Below are 18,991 nucleotides of genomic sequence, written 5' to 3'. Positions count from 1 at the left end.
GGGTTAATTAAATGTTATTTTAGAATTCATTTTCATATTGATAAGCACGTTTTTTGACTTATTGACTTTTCAAAAAGCCATAAGTCAATAAGTTGCTTTTAAATGGAATATCAAACATCGTAGCTTGAAGTCAAATGATAAATTAATCATTACAACTTTAAGAATTCATTTCCCAATGGTTGCTTTAAGTGATCATTTTTAACTTATGATTTGTTAACTGTTAAATAAGTATATAAACAAAATTGAAAAATTAAAACACGTGCATTTTTACTACAATAAGATAATTAGCAGCATTAAGTTACACATTAACATTCAAATAAAAAAAAAGTATTGTGTTTACATTTATAGTTACCATAAAATGTTATTTACATAACTAACGAAGTTTATTTATTTATTTACAAATTTACAAAAACCAATGTACTCCCAATACCACCTATAAACAGGACAAAACTTCAATACATGATCATCACCAGTAAATTCATCAGTGACCTCTACGATAATATAGTCTTCACATTTTAAAGTAATGACTTGATCTTAAGAAGATTTATGTCAAAGAAATATATTTTGCAAGAGTTCCCTAACTTTTGTTGAACAATCAACAAAACCAGGACCATATATCGTCAATTCATCAAAATCACACGTTTAAACCTATAATTACACATGAGAAATAAATAACATTTTTAGTCCTATATATATATATATATATATATATATATATATAACATGTTCCTTTTGTCCACCAGAACATACAAACATATAACAACAAATAGCTAAAAGAGTAAAGCTTTAATACACATAGTAAACTAAATTAAAGTGTGTTACCTAATGAAGACCTTGTAGAAATTAATAAAACATATTAAATATCCACAAATATTTGTTCTGGTCATGAAGGTTATATGTCTAAAGGCATTCACAATATAAAGTCCAATGAATTGTCATACGCTCTTGGTGTAACGAACACTACGACTTTAATTTAGATTGCTAAGGCTAAAAGCACTTTATCGTAAATTCACTTTTAACGTCACACAGCGTTGTGCTGATTCTGTCGTGAAACTTCGACATGTCATAACTTCTTCGTTATAACTCGGATTTCGGTGTTCTTTTTATCTCCAAAATCCTTGTCACAACCACTACAACTTTCTTCATAGATATCAGTTTTATCTAATATTTTTTTTAATGCTTATTTTCATTCTTAATTTATTATATTATCATAATGAAGTATAAAGCAAATAATTTCATATAATTTACATAATACGTAAACAATTCATCTTTATTACTTCAAAACGAGTTACAAGGGTTGACCTAGACTGTTACATCATCATTAATGCTTAGCCCATGAACACGGGAGTTACAATTCTCTTCCCCTTGATCGGAATGAACAAATCACCAATCCAACAACCCACTTTCCGAAAAATCAATGCGCTCCAAACATTCTTAATAGATATAACACAAGTTCTTTCGACAATCCCAACAGTTGATCAACCTATGCGAAAAAATCATCACTTATACTCATGCATGATAGGTAAACACCGCTTTTACCCTACTAGTGGTAGCAATTGGATCAAAGTGAGAACCAATAATCAGCTAACTTCCAACCTAAGTGACACAAGCAACCATGTACTCTAAATTTATAGTTCCAAAAGGGAACAACACGAATTTTCTTAGGTTCCCGACCTCACTCTACCATTAACTATTGAAGAACTCCCACTAATGTCAAATAGCTAATTCATGAATACAGTTACATGCTACAAAGGATATATAATCCTTCCACTAAAAGACTCATCCTTACAACGGTTAGAATCAGATGAGAGTTGTATAGTAGGGCTAAATCAATTACTTTGAGATTATTTAACCTATATAGCATGTGACTAAACAAATTCACTTAATAGCCAACTCACATCATCAAGAGTCCCACAAAGCACAAAGCAAGCAAAATTCATGCACAAACCAATCAAAGGACATCTTGAGCTTACTTGCTACCAAAATAGAGTCCAATTATAAAATAGCATCCAATTCCTCCTAGGCTACAAGACATCACATATTAGGACAATCTATTTATCATCAGAAATGCATTTTAGCATGCGATTCTAAAAGCTCGACCAACAAGTATATAGAGGCATCTCTCCTACAATTTTATCATGTAATCCTGAGCAGATCCTTATCCCTAATCTTACATGCAGTTCTCATAATATATAGCATAACATCATGTATGGGTATTCGGGAAATCTGTTACTTGAGCTCGACAAATTGCACGCATCACACCCATTTTCTTTATAAAAATCTTTTAGAAAACTCATTTTAGTTCAAAAAGATTATCATTTCCTCAGTTTGACTCCAGATACACCCAAGAGTATTCCCGAGTCCCTCAAACCAAGGTTCTGATACCAACATGCAATATCCCAAAACTTCAAGGTAAATTTTTCATTCTTAAAAATACTTAAACCATACAAATAAGTAGTTCGAAAACCTATCAAGTGACTATATCATTTAAACATCAAAGTAAAAAGCCATAAATTGCCAATGCGGAAAATATTGGGGGATGTTATTTAGTCACGCCATGCCCTTCCCTTTGCAACTGGAAGTACATGAAACCATAAACATATAACCATAAGAACAAATCTCATTGAGTTCCCCAAAATATCATATACCATACATACATACATCGGACCCCGCTCGGGGTCGGGCCCCGACTAGCATAGATCTACTAGTCATATATGGTGGGCCCTGCTCGGTTTACATACAAACACATGCAAGAGTCACACAAACAACTCGCATCCTATAAAGTAACAATAGGTTAGCATTGGTGCCTTCGACCATCAATATATTGTAAGGAGACTGACCTGATGCACGAATCAGCTAAACCACAGCTCAAAGCTTCACGGATGTTGCTACAGTACTCTTATCATATCATATAAGATCCAACTTTAGTCTACACACAAAAACCAACCATTTTGACCAAAAGTCAGCTAATGTTAAAAGTCAATGGTCAAAGACAACGATCGAGGTTGAATTCAGTCAATAGGTCATTTCGTAGCCCTCCTTGGCCAGGTCATGGCCCTCCTTAGATCAAACAAACGGGAAATTCCCAGTCACCACGTCGTGGTGACCTATGTCCACATCATGAGCACTAGGTTTCCAGCATCTTAATGGATTAAGATGCTTTCTTCAAATCCAAGAGCTCTAAAGCTCAGATCCGGTCCATTCTATGGTCTAAATGGATAAAGTTTCCAACTTTAACCATTAAGACACCCAAAGAGATTAAGATCTCCAACCCTAGGTCCAAAGAAATCCATATACCACAATCTCTTAACCAATAAGAACTTATTCTAAAAAAGTCATTAACCCAACCACTCTAGAAGGGTTTATAATGCTAGATCCATCATAAAATTAAAAGCTTTATAGACACATATGCCCAAACATGTATATAATCCATTTTAGGTCAAAATGAGCTAGAAAGACCAAATCTTAAGAAAATGACAAGAACTTTAACCAAAGGCTAGATCTATAGCATTTTATGTTCTTGGGACTCATGAGAGTTATAAAGTTGGTAACTGTATGAGTACAATCCTTCCAAACATGCCCAATCAAGAAGAACATGGGACAATATCCTAGATCTAGTCACTTCAAGCAATAAAGATTAAGCCTTTGATACTTACAAAGGTCCAGAAGCTATGTAATATGTTGATGATGTTGGTTCTTTCCAAGATCCATCAATGAAACACCTTATTATCCTTTTTCTCTTCTTCTCCAAGCCAACAATGCTCCAAAAATGCCACACCTCACCAAGGGAATGAGAGCTAGGGTATCTCTATGGTATAACGGTGTTGGAGGCTAGGAATGAACCCTCGAAATGAGTTAGAGGAGTTTAAATGCAAAGGAAACCCTAGAAAATCATGAGCTTAGGCCAGAACAGCTACCACACAGTGGCCTTCTTAGCCACGTCATGGTGGTCCAAATAAAACAAAGGATTCATGTAATCATCGCTACGTCGTGGCATAGAGTTTCCTCCAAAACTTCATCTTTGGTCCTTAATAAAAGTAAGCTTAACCAATCTGGAACACGAGTGTTACAAAAAAGCTACAATTTTCAAGGTCCATTAGGTTAGGGATAGCCTTACGAAAAGAAGTAGTTGAAGACTTAATGGATTAATGTCTCAAACCATTAGGATTTTACTTCAGACCGTGGTCACATTATGACGTGGAGAGTGTCACGACATGACAATTCAGGATCTCGTGATTATCTAGTCCTGTTGTGTGCACGACGTGACGAACGAGGGTTCACGTCATGGTGCGTTCTCATGATTTGACCAAGGGTTGATCACGAAATGAGGCTTATCTATAGTATTGTTGGATATTGACTTTGATTTTGACCGTTGACTTTTAAACATGGTTGAATTTTGGTCAAAATAAGGATTTATGATGTAGACTGATATGGTACTTCTTTATTGCTCTTAGATGTCTCATTGTACATGTCTACCTGGTGTATGAGCGGTTGTGCGTCAGCTGCTATTCGTGAGGTGAGTCTTCTCAGTATACTTGCATATGTGCTAGTATATGTTGACCAACTAGGTCTTCTTTGTTGGTTAATGCTATATGTGAACTGAGTTGCTGATAACTCCTAGATTTCTAATAGTCGCTATGGTTGCTGATAACTTGTGAGGTGTGGTGTTAATCTATAGGGCGTGTTGTCAACCCAATTGGACAACAGATATCCCCAGGGTTGTTGTTAACCCATAGTTGATTATATTGTGTGTTGCATGTGACATTCGAGACTACTAATATATTTAGGCCTGCTGATAAAACATAGTTGGTTATTATGTTGTGTTGAATGAGATATTTTGAGGGACTCACTAATATTTGTGCTTACAGTTGTGGATTACCTATTTTGCAGGTACTTATCAGATTGTCTAGGCTGGACTATACACACACATCAACAGATTTATGATCTGAGTTTCCGCATTATCATCTTTAACTCTAATTCCTAAATAATGGTTATGAACAAACGGTTTTACTCGAGTGTAATTTTATTAAAATGGAAGTTTGAATTACTCTAAAAATGAAAATTTTAGCATGGAATTTTGCGATGTTACAACATGTCATTACCATTGGCTGTTACCTTTAAAAGGTGACACATTCCTATTGAATTTGTTGTATTTGGTTATTTTAATGAAACGGGGGAGGACTCATATCATATCCTAATTGGGTGTCGTTCGGTAAGCATCACATGAAATTGGATTATGAAAATGGTGTGGGATTGATAACTATAACTTCACACAGGTTGGCAAGTTTATCAATTTTGATGCCTCTTGGGGCCATTACCCTAAAAAAGGAAATTGTTTTTATCTATTTCCTATGGCATGTTTTTGTGGATATGAATGCCTAGAATTAGAGACCACAATTTAGTTACAGGCCATAAGATACTATATTAACATTTATGTTATTATACCCTTTTAAGTGATTAAGATCTCTTAGTTAAGTGCCATCAATATATATATATATATATATATATATATATATATATATATAATTAAATTCTACATGTTTACTTGTATTAGTAAGTGATCACACCCAAATAAACGTAGTTATGATTAAATTATATTGTATCTGAGACTGATATTCCATCATTATAAAAACAGGCTATTGACTAAATCACATTTATTTGAAATTGATATAAAGTCACTAAAGAATCGAGTTAAAGACTAAATGACATTGTATATGATAAAATACCATATGAGACTAATACTTAGTTATTGAAAAATCACATTAAGGACTGAATACGATATTACCAAAGACTGAAGGATCAGGTTAAAGACTAAATAACATTATAAATAAAATGTCCTTGCTACTGATATTCAATTATTGAAAAATCACATTATAGTTTGAATGTGATATTATCACAGACTAATATTCACTCCTAAAATGACAGTTCAAGGAGTAATATGATATAAAATAAATATTAAAGGAAACATACTAGAGACTAAATAAGATAGTAATTCATTCCTTAAAATATAATACAACCTAAAATATGAATTCTAAAGAAACATACTACAAATTGAATGAGGTAATATTAAGGACTCATATTCATCCCTCAAACATAGTATTCCGAACACATTATCTCTAATAAATGATGGGTTTTTTTTCACATGTCACTTTATCATGAATTATGACACTTGGCATTTTATGGTATTTTTGAATTTAATAAAATCCACATGTCATTTTCTTATATTTATCAATTTTATTTAAAAATGCCACATAATTATCTATTTATGAGGATTTAAGAATACATATTCCTTCCAAATTTCAATTCCTACATTTAAGGTCATTTAAATCAATTTTCAGTTTATTTTTCTTATTCGATACTATTTAGCATTCAAATTCACATATATTCTATTTTTTTCAAAAACTTTCCAGTGTATCTATATACTAGGCGACTAGCGGCGCGTTGCACAACGTAAAATTATGTACTTAAATTTTTGACAAATAAATATTAAAATTAATATATGTTATTGATATTTATATCATAACACCATTCATATTTTAACCTAGTAATACATGTCATTCAAGATACAACATTTTCATTTTTAGAAATATATTAATGTTTTTTTTATGGGTTCTTTTCTATCAAAGCCAAAACATCCAACAAATAGTATGAAACCTATGTTTGTTTATCACCACACACCTTTACTACTCTACTTCAATCCAGATTACTAAACTGTAAATGCACAAAGTGACATTTATATCCATTAATATTGACTAACTAAATAATGTGATGTACTTATTATTTGTTAAATGCATATTGATGCATCATATTAATTTTCATATTTCAACATCGGAAAACTAAAACCACATAGCCATAATCTGGATACCAACATCTAATTTCTATTAGAGATTAATACAAACACACCACTGCCACAAAAATGCTTGGTTGAGACTAAATGTAGATTTACAAAAAAAAAAAAAAAGAAGCTAAAAGGATTACCTTCTCATGACTTGAAAAGGAGCATGGCAACTCACTAGTATCGGTTGTACCGGTACAACATTGAAATATGCATGGCATGCCTTTAATTCACATGTGATATTTTATAGGATCAAATAAAAAATCATGACTTCAATGAAAACTAAGACCAATTGACATTTAAAACAATTTATATGTAGCAATACATTTGCTAATATCACTTCAAATTTTCCAATATCTTCTAGGGTTCAATAAATCCACCTTGTGATGCCAACGATGAATATTTTACTATTTTCCATCTTTTTTATATTCTCAAGTATTAAAATGGTTTTAACAAAAAAAAATCTTAAGAAAAATCAAATTCATACACGCATGGATACATATGGAAGTATCAAATAGTGAAGGTAGAGATAATTTCCATTGTTGAAGGAATGATGATGAAAACCGAATCTATTCAAAGAATTTATAATGATCCGCAAGATTTGTTTGTGTATGCATGAGTCAAACATTAATTTAGTACATGTAGTGAATGGAATTAGGTGTATCTTTATGCAAAAGTTTTTACCCCAGATATAACATGTGACATACCGGAAGCAACCACACATTGAACCGTTGGTAAAAACAAAAGATTGTTGAAATTCATATTCAAAGCAATACATACATAAAAGTCTTTTTTTCCTTCTTTAAAGGTCTTTAATCCTTGCAAAATATGACAAAGATGTTCCTATTATTCACCATATTTATATTTGGTATTGTTATGTTTGATGTTGTTCAAGTTATTTTTATATTAAAGAACCAATTAATAATAATTATTAAAAAGTCTTTTGAGTGGTATTAATTAAATTAGGGTGTTTCAAATGCATAAGAATCAAGGAAATTAAATTATGGGGTTTCAAATGCATAAAAATCAAGGAAAAATGCTTCCTTTATAAGATACACTAGACGAATTCTAGCACATGGCGCAGCGAATATTAAAAATATATTGTTAAAATATTGAAAAATATATGTTTAAAATAGTTATGTTATTGACATTAATTTTGAGATAATATTTTTACACTAATATATATATATATATATATATATATATATATATATATATATATATATATATATATATATATTATTTTGAATAATAATATTCATTGACATCAACCCATATTCCTCATTAATAGAATTAAATATAATTATCTATTTAGTATTATTTTTAACAATTATTATTATTGATTAACTAAATGTTTACTTATGCGATCATTTTCTAATGTCAATAATGATGTTCATTTAAAATACAATTTATTTATAGCTAAGTGTGAATTATAATTTGATGTTATTATCATTTATAATTGTTATTAATTAGTTTTAAACCAATTATTATTAATAATAAGTTAAAGAAGACTTTTAAGAAACACTTAATATTAGTATTAAAATGTGAAATATACACTAAATAATAAAGTGATAAGATAGATAATTTCTATTTCAAAAGAGACTTGCATGGATAATATGACATATCCATGTAATTTGTTTTATTATTTATAATTATTGCTTATTAATTTTAAAACCACTTGTTATTATTAATAAGTGAAAGAAACTTTTAAAAAACATTTACTCTTATAATTAAATTGTTAAACATATACTAAAATATAAAGTGATAAGATAGACAATTTGCATTTTAAAAAAGGCTTACATGGATAATATGAATAATATGAAATATCCATGATTTTTAATTAATTATTGTTTTGAAGCAACATAAACATACAAACATGTATACAATAGTTAATTAAATATAATATATATCATCTTCCATAACATATTATCGATAACATGAATCTAATCTAATTTACATTAAAATTTCAACCACAACATACAATGATATTCTTAAAAAAATATTTAAATCAAGAAAATACAAAAAAAAAATGTATATAACAAACTTACAAATTAAAAACTTCAACATCATAACATGGCTCGAAAAATTGTTCAAAACTCTCAAACCAACACAAAAAACTTTAAACTTGTTTTCTTTGTGAATTTTGTATGTGATTTGTATTTGTGTATCTACTCAAAAGGATTGACAATTTTATAGTAGAGTATCCATTAATTATTTATTAAATATATTATATAAGTTATAAAACCTTTGAATTGTTAATCATTATTAAGAGACGTTTGAGTGGTATTCATTAAAATAGGAGGTGACAAATGCATAAGGTGTTTGCAATTTTTATAGGGGTTTCAAATGCATGAGGGTCAAGAGAAAATGTTAGCTTTATAAGTATGTATGATAGATGTTATATGGATTTAAAATTATGCTACTGGCATACTTTTTTTCGTTTAATATTTTTTTTAGTTTATTTATTTACTTATTTTTTCAAATAAACTTTGTTTAAACATCTTTTTGAGAATAATAAATTAATAGAAGTTATTAGCAACCTAAATTATTTCATTATAAATATTTTAAATAAAACACTGGTATTACTATGTACGAGTATAGTTTTTTATATTAAAATTAATATTTTATAGTACGACATGACGATTGTATCATTGATCTTGAGTTAAAACATATTGTTAATGTTTTAATATTTACAATTTGATATTTAACTTTTACTTTAATTAAATCGTGTAATACACGGATATTACACCTTGTATAACAACAAATCAATGATTCAAACAAAACACATTAGCGACCGAATGTGATAGTATCAAAGACTAAGAGCTCGTTTGTTTTTTTTAGAAAAAAGACTTTTTCGGCTCTTTCATCTGACGGCTGGTAGACATTTACCCAAAAGATTGTTTGTTTTCTGGAAGACAAAATAGCCCGAAAAGCCTTTTTCATCACTTTTCCGGAAAGACCTACTAATACCTCTTCTAATCGTGGCATACATTTGTCACCTCCATCGCCCCCATCCTATCTTTCCCCTTTTAACGAGTGCATCTTCCCACATCAGCCAATAACTCTAGCGGACGTCGGTCCCTCTCAGCATCCACTACTCCATGTCATCGTCGCCACTACTGTTTGCTCATTAGGTATCGTTCCATCGCTCTTCATTCTTTTGTTCTTGGCTCATCTGTTATGTGACTCTTCTATCGTCTATCTCGTTTTTCAATTTCTTATCTCTTTTCAACTTGTATTATCACTTTAGACTCCATTAATAGTGAAATCCCATATAGCATTTTGTTAATTAAAAACCTCAATGTTTCTGATTTCTCAAATAACTTCCAGTTTTCCTACCTTTATTTTTAAGATTGAAAATTAGTATATATATTTGACATAAGTAGAGTACCTTTTAACATATTGACATTGCCATATTTATACATGTTTTTACGCAATATTTATTTACCTTTTTATTGATATTTTGGTTATTAGCATAGAATAATGGTACTTATAATCTTAATTTATATCTTGTAGCCAAATATAATCATTTTTAAAGAAAGGGACTAAAACTGTCAAAACATAGAACTTTGGAGGCTTGGAGAATGAAAGAATAAGAAACCCACGAAATCTGCTGTATTCACGTCGTGAGATGTCTAGATTCATGACGTGAGTTGGAGTATTCTAGAAGATAGGCACCAGAAGGAAGAGTCCTTGTCAAACACGTATTTACCGTATTCACGACGTGAGAAACTAGTTATTACGATGTGAACATTGAAAAACTAGAAACAATATATATATCCTTGTCCATTACGACTTGGAGGACTTTTTGGCTGTTTGAAGAGTTCCATGAGACGATTTTCAGAGGTAAAGAAGGTCTCGAATAGGGTTTCAACACAAAAGGAGAAGAGAGTTCATACTTAGTTCAATCATTTGGTACTTTAATTATGTCTATTAATTTGATTTGTTTTAGTATGATTTTGAGTATGAGTAGCTGACTTAAGTTACTCATGTTTAGCTAGATGAATCTTCGACTTATGGTTTGGTTAATTTATTATGGATTTGATTACTTGGTATTGAGCTTGTGTTAGATTTTTAATACCTAGCATGTTAATATTTGATTCTTTAGTTACTTAAATTCATGTTCTGTGTAGCTTAGTGATAATTAAATTACATGAACTTGACACTTAGTGATTTAGTGAACATTAAATTGCTATAGCTAGGATCGACCAAATCTTAGGTAAGTAGTTGAAGTAATTAAATTTAGTTGTGTTAGAGAGCATATGTTATGACCATAATTATATTTGCCTAATAAATCTTACATAGCTTATTCATAATCATAACTAGTTTTGTGTTTGATTGTGTGTGACCATGCATAGTTTTACATGAATAAGTTAAATATTGGTAAATTTACACTTAAATTACTAATATAATACAAAACTAGATAACCAACTTTGATAATCCATAGATGTTAGCTAGCCAAAAAGAAGAAGTGGATTCGAACTAAACGGGAGTATTTTCAGTACCTGATTGAATTTGTGTTAAAGAGTTAAGTTTATCTAAACTTGAAAAATTGGATAAATTCCATTTCTTTGCTAATAATTAGGTTAATTTAGTAGTAGATTGTGAAAATCCGAAATTTCCATTCTATACAAACAATATCACTTCAATAGAAGTTATAACAGTCATAGTCAATTTTCAGACTTTTCGTATAAGTTGGAGTAATTTAGGGTTTACACTTCAGTAAACATCAGGAGAGTGGATGCACTACGATGTTGTGCAACACTGTTATTCCAACACTCGGATATATTAGAAATCATTTCCGGAATGAAAATATTTTCAGTCAAAATATTTCAGGACTATAAATAAATTTCTGAACTAAATTCATTCATTATTCACATTTCCAACTAGAGAAAAGCCATTTTCTCTCTCACGGATCTTCGGGTTTCCATCCCAAATCGTGAGTCTACTTTCCTAAATGTGTTTTAATGCTTGTTATATGCTTTATAACATTGTTTACATGTCTAAAATACAAGATTCGGGAGTTTACCGCCCAAGAACGTTCTTGGGGAGTAAACTCCAAAATGGAGCTTTAAGGCTACCTAGTCCCAATTCCTTGTTAGGCAACTAGTTAAGGACATTATGTATGATCATTTGAGGCTAGAACACAATCAATAACACATAGTTTAAGGAGTTCATGGCCCAAGAAAGTCTTAGGCCGTAAACTCCAAAAATTCAAGGGATAATGTGCCCTAAACACCCCTAAGGCTTTAAGAAAATTACCCTCTAATGCTTGTAACTAATTTGGAGACCAAAACACATCAAAATCATCCCTAAAAGGGAGTTTACGGCCAAGAAATACTCTTGGGCCATAAACTCCAAGTAAAGGCACAAAAGTGTGCCTAAAGTCCCCTTTAGCCTTAAACAAAAACCTAGAAGCTATCCTTTGTGTGCAAGAGGCTTAAAAGAATTAAAACAAACACCCCATAGGAGTTTACGGCTGTAAACTCTAGGGGTTATGGTCTTTAGGCTGTAAACTCCTCAAAGGAGCATTCTAGGGCCTTAAACTATTTCAAGGATTAATCTACCAATGCTAGGCTTATTCTAGAATTCATTTAGCACACTTAAACACCCAAAACCACCAAGAGAAGAGTTCACGGCCGTAAACTCAAGGGTTTACGACCGTAAACTCCTTGTGTGGAGTTTAATAAGTAGTAAAAACTTATACAAGGTTCTTGGAAGATTTACACCCCTTTAACCTTGTCCTATAGCAACTTAGATGCAACCATTAAGACCTATAACACTTATACAAAGTGTTTACATGTTCCTGAGTGTCCCAACTTATTTTATTAAGTTATCATTGGGCTAATTAGTTATATATATATATGCTCATTATATGATAACTAGGCTCTTGCGTGTGAACAAGTCTCCGTTTGCCACCTAGCACGATACCCGATACTTCAATCCAATCCACTCACCACAAGTGAGTTCATACCCCTTTAATTAACCTTTGAAATGCTTTTAAATGTATTATATACTTTATGGGGGGATACAAGTTAAATAATTATAGTTATTACATCAATCACATGTGATTACATTAATCACATGCGATTAATAACTAGAAAACCAATGATTTTATCACTGTTCAAACTGTTTATCAAATTGTTTAACTTCAAAATGTTTTACAAACTATTTTACTTATCAAATGCTTTTATTAAACTTTGTTTTTACTTCTTATAAATTGCATGCCCATATATGTATAGATATATAAGAAATGTTTAAAGGGCTTAGGAAGGCTATCCACCCTATTTCCTTTTCGTGCATTGAGATGTGGTCTGGTGGGATTTCGGGTAGTCGTCCGAAGGTCGTTTCAATATTAGTTATATATCAAATATACATATATAGACATAAAAGTACTTCCATATTCATACTTATCAGTACACCATCAGTAAGTTACCATCGGGGTAACATAGGATCATACTACTACAATTTCTAGATAAATGAGTCAGTTCATTCATGAGTTAATACTTATTACTACGAGTACTTATACAACTATACTAGGAAGAGAACTTATACAACTATACTAGAAAGAGAACATATACAACTATACTAGAAAGAGAACATATACAACTATACTAGACAGAGAACACATACAACTATACTAGAGGAAGAACATATACAACTATACTAGAACAATTCATTTCATTACATATACAAGAATACGTTAACAATTGTGATCCACTGTATCGAAGCATGCCTTAATTGTCATGGACCGAGTTGCAGCCACAATTCTCTTGGAGGGAGAGCGTGAGTTTGCGTATAGATCTATACTGGATTGACTATCCTACACCTTGCTGCTAGCTACAGCCGGACCTGCAGGTCTGCGGGTGCCAAACGTCATTCCGTCATTTTGACCATTCGTATGTCGTTGTTACCAGTCGATAGTATGGTGCAATTTATCACATGATACCTTAATATAAATCCGGTTTAAGGTAGTTAGTACAGCAGTAGTTCTTATAATACAAAACTACAGTACTACAATGATTTACCCATTACATATTTTAGTGATAACCTCACTTAAACGTTAATGTACAAACTATATTTTGTTAAATGATAGTTACACTTGGGAAATTACACACTTATACATCAAACGAGCATACAAAACAGTTAAGCCTTGGTAGAAGGCTACTTTAATAGAAAATATAGGTTTTTCTGAGAGATTAAAACTTTTACAAACAATTACAAACCTTTACATACATTTTACAAAGTTACACTTGATACATGTTCAAACATTTTTTTATGACAAATACCGACACTAAAATACTTATGAACTCACCAGCTTAATGCTGATAAACTCTTTCAAAATAACTTGTATTCTCAGGTTATCAGTAGACAGGTACCGAGGCCAGCTTTTGAGAAGATGGAGCGCATCCAAGACTCATCTTATTATTTTGATATACATTATTTTTTGTGTCTATACTGTACAGAAAACGCTTGTATTAAAATTTATATATTTAATGCAATGGATGATGTTGTTTGCTTATTTACATTTACTGTGTTGTGATACTTTACATAAAGTCCTCCGCCCCAGAACGTTTCCGCCGTTCTTGGTTTTGGGGTGTGACAGATTGGTATCAGAGCATTGTTTATAGTGAATCAAGTATATAAACCGATAAAAGATATACTAAACTATAAACCCATTTGGGATTAAAACACTCTGACCAAGAGTCTATACTTTAAATACTAAGATATTTAATTAAGTATACTAGTTTGCATTCATACTAAAATCAATGTCACAATGACAAGAACAAAAGTATTATGATTGTTAAATATCACAGGTAAGCTCGGGGATGTATGGTCAGTCCAGGGAATGGCATAGCCTGATCAACTATGCTGGTCCGAGGAGTGATTAGCATATGCCTTAGAATGGTTGTGATGTGTTAACAAGTCTAAAAACTTACCAACAATACCACAAGAAGATCAATAGAACCTAAAATTAAAATACTATAGGTGTATTTTGTACTTCTAGCTACATATATACTATATCTTTATACCTCTCTTCTCGCGTAGATTGAAATGGCTGGATTCCATCACGGCGACCCGTACTTTCCAAATGAAGGCAACGCTGGATGGCTCGAAGCAGAGTCCGATGATGAGCACCAAATTCCGTTGGATGATCATCAAGCTGAAGGCTTCTCGGATGGATCAGACTCTGAGCCCGAAGTCAACAACCTACCTCCAGTAGGTCAAGCCCCGAACAACAACCCTCAACCAACTTTTCCAGGTCCCACTCCCTTGTGGGTAGATAACTTGAATCGCTGGAGCGAGGAACAGGGTCAACCCTTACCATACATTGGGGACCGAAGCTTTTACAATGTCAGCGAAGGTGGTTCTGCTGACCGAGCTCTGCCGGTCATTATCTGCAGAATAGCTCGTAATGTTGAGCAAGGTCGAGCGGCCATCGACTGGGTCGTGGAGATTGATGCCAACTCTGGTGTCAACACAGTCCGCATTCGCCGTCTCGAAGAAGACATGGAACGGACCCGGAGAACCAATGAAACCCTACAACAACATCTGGTTGCCTCTCAAGCAGAAGTCATGGAACTTTGAGCTCATCAAAGGGCTCATGAATGACACCTTCAAGAGGTGGTCCGCCAAATGAGAGACCTCAGGGTTCTCCCGAGGAATACTCATCGCCGTTAGATGATGTCTAGTACATCATTATCTTTTGGGTTAAGGATTAGCCTTTAACATCTGTGCTCTAAGTAGCACTTATCTGTATAATATTCCTAACTTTCAGTACTCTAATTAGGAATCTAAGAACTGTCAAACTTTCCGTATGGTATGATGTAAGACCTATTGTTAGGTCAATTTTCATTGAACTTGTTACATCAGTAATACCAATATTATTGACAACTACCTACTCTATGGGAAGAATCTTTACACTTGTGTTTTCCTACAAATCTTCCTTGTTATGATCTCAAACACTCATACAATAGTTGGGCTATGGTTAGTTAGCCCATGTGTCACTCTCACCTTACTTACAAATTGATTCTTACCACTTTTCTCATCTTTATAAATTTATAGCTGAAAGATGCCTCCTCGCAAATCTCCCCAAAATAACCCTACACCTACACCGCCTCCTCCACCTCCGGTCATCGATACAGAAGCCCTAAAAATGTTGTAACTGCAGCAGTGGCAACTGCCATGGCACAGTATCACTCTGCTGATGCCAGCAGAGGTGGAACCCCTGTTAACTCCATTCCGGTTGAAACCCCTGTGCGCTCGATAGAGTGCTCTTACAAGGATTTCACGAACTGCAAGCCGAAGTCCTTTCATGGGACCATCGGAGTCATTGCCCTCTCGCAATGGTTCGAGAAGACTGAATCAGTCTTCGAAATTTGTTCATGCCCTGCTGCGAGCAAAGTCAAATATGCCGCATGCACCTTTGAAGGAAAGGCCCTGATGTGGTGGAACGGCCACGTTAAAGCTCTAACTCTCGTCGTAGCCAACGACATAGGTTGGGAAACGATGAAAGACCTCATGATTGAGGAATACTGCCCGAGGGGCGAGATCCAGAAACTAGAGCAAGAGCTTTGGAGCATGACCATGAAGGGCACCAATATTGTTGCTTATACCGCCAGATTAAGCGAACTGGTGGCCCTCTTCCCTAATATGGTTCCCACTAAAGGGAAAAAGATCGAAAGGTACATATGGGGGCTAGTGCCTCCGTATCAGGGGAATGTCCTATCATCAAACCCTGCTACCTTCGATAGTGCCAAGCGACTGGCACAGTGACTCATTGACCATGGAGTCAAAACCCCTGCAACCACAACAACCCTAGCCATCCTGGAACCCTCCAAAACCACTGACATCAAGCGGAAGTTCTGGGATGACAAGAAGAAGCAGCGAGCTGCCAAAAAACAGCAAATTGTGGCAGTGCATGCCGCGATAACCCCTGCTACTGATGCTGTCACTGCTCCGATGAGGCAGTATGCTGGAAGTTTGACAAAGTGCAACAAATGAAACTTCGACCACAACGGCCCCTGCCGTGAAATGCAGTGCTCTAACTGCAATAGGAAAGGACACACCATCCGTTTCTGTAAGTTCCCGACACAACCGATCACCCAAGTCCCCGGCTCTGGTGCGAGCCCGACCTGCTATGGATGTGGCGAAGCAGGCCACTTTAAGAAGGACTGCCCCAAGGAGAAGAATGCTGGGGGAGGAGGGAGGGTACTAGCTATAGGCCACAGGGAAGCAGTTGCTGACCCGACAGTGGTGACTGGTACGTTCCTCCTCGATAACTCCTATGCATGCATTCTGTTCGATAGTGGAGCGGAGCGAAGCTTCGTTAACCATAAATTTGGTCGCATGCTTAAAAAACAACCGCATGCACTTAAAGAACAATTCACAGTAGAAATGGCTAATGGAAAAACAGAAAACACTAGTAGCATATACTTAGGATGTACCCTAACTCTAGATAACCATTCATTCCCAATCGACCTTATGCCGGTCTCGATTAAAAGCTTCGACATTATCATCGGTATGGATTGGTTGAGTCTTCATCGTGCCGACATCATGTGCTTCGAGAAAGCAGTCCGCCTAAACCTCCCGTCTAACGAGACACTTATCGTCTACGGTGACAAACCCGGTGCGAGTCTTCGCATTATATCAAGTATTCAAGCACAGAAATATCTGCGCAAAGAATACCATGCATTCCTTGCTCACGTCGTCGACACGAGCCTCGAAACGAAAGAACTAAAGAACATTCCAGTAGTGAGCGACTTCCCCGACATTTTCCCAGAAGAGCTACCTGGATTACCTCCGCAACGACAGGTCGAGTTTAGAATCGACTTAGTCCCAGGAGCTACCCCAGTAGCCAAGTCGCTCTACCGCTTAGTACGAGCAGAGATGCAGGAATTATCTGGTCAAATTAACGAACTGCTTAGCAAGGGCTTCATAAGACCAAGCTTCTCACCTTGGGGAGCACCAGTCTTGTTCGTTAACAAGAAAGATGGATCATTCCGTATGTGTATCGACTATAGAGAACTCAACAAACTGACGGTCAAGAATCGTTACCCTCTACCTCGCATAGACGATCTATTTGACCAACTGCAAGGGGCGAACTATTTTTCCAAAATTGATCTGAGATCCGGATATCACCAGTTACGAGTACTAGAGGAGGATGTTCCAAAGACAGCCTTCCGAACTCGTTACGGACACTACGAGTTCGTGGTGATGCCATTCGGATTGACCAATGCGCCCGCAGTTTTCATGGACCTGATGAACAAAGTATGTAGACCTTACTTAGATCAGTTTGTCATCGTTTTCATTGACGACATCCTGATCTACTCCCGAAGTAAGGAAGAGCATGGCGATCACCTGCGACAAGTTTTAGGAACCTTACGAATGGAGAAACTCTATGCGAAGTTCTCGAAATGTGAATTTTGGATCCGAAGAGTCGAATTCTTAGGACACGTGGTAAGCGAAGAGGGAATCCACGTGGACCCATCCAAAATTAAAGCCATTGAGAACTGGTCAGCACCCACGACGCCTACAGAAATTCGTCAATTTCTAGGTCTCGCTGGCTACTACCGCAGATTCATCCAGAACTTCTCCCGAATAGCGAAACCTCTTACAACACTGACCCAGAAAGGCGTGGCCTTTGACTGGGAAGAGAAACAAGAAAGAGCGTTCCAAACGCTCAAGCGAGCCTTGTGCAACGCGCCAATAGTATCTCTCCCCGAAGGGATAGAGGACTTCGTAGTCTATTGCGATGCATCGAACCAAGGGCTTGAGTGTGTTCTGATGCAGCGAGGTAAGGTCATCGCCTACACCTCGAGATAGTTGAAGACACGCGAGGTTAACTAAACTACCCACGATCTTGAACTGGGAGCAGTGGTGTTTGCTCTGAAGATCTGGAGACATTACTAGTACGGGACGAAAAGCACTATCTTTACCGACCACAAGAGTTTACAACACATATTCGATCAGAAGGAGCTCAACATGAGACAACGACGGTGGGTCGAGCTACTCAGTGATTATGAATGCGATATTCGTTATCATCCGGGTAAAGCCAACGTAGTAGCAGATGCCCTAAGTCGGAAGGAATATTTTGGTCGCTGGGTCAAGTCATTGTTAATAACCATCCATTCACACTTGTCTAAACAAATTCAG

The sequence above is a fragment of the Lactuca saligna genome, chromosome 4, assembly GCF_052625555.1.
Source record: "Lactuca saligna cultivar CGN05327 chromosome 4, ASM5262555v1, whole genome shotgun sequence".
Classification (NCBI taxonomy): Eukaryota; Viridiplantae; Streptophyta; class Magnoliopsida; order Asterales; family Asteraceae; genus Lactuca; species Lactuca saligna.
Note: the sequence above shows the minus strand (reverse complement) of the source record.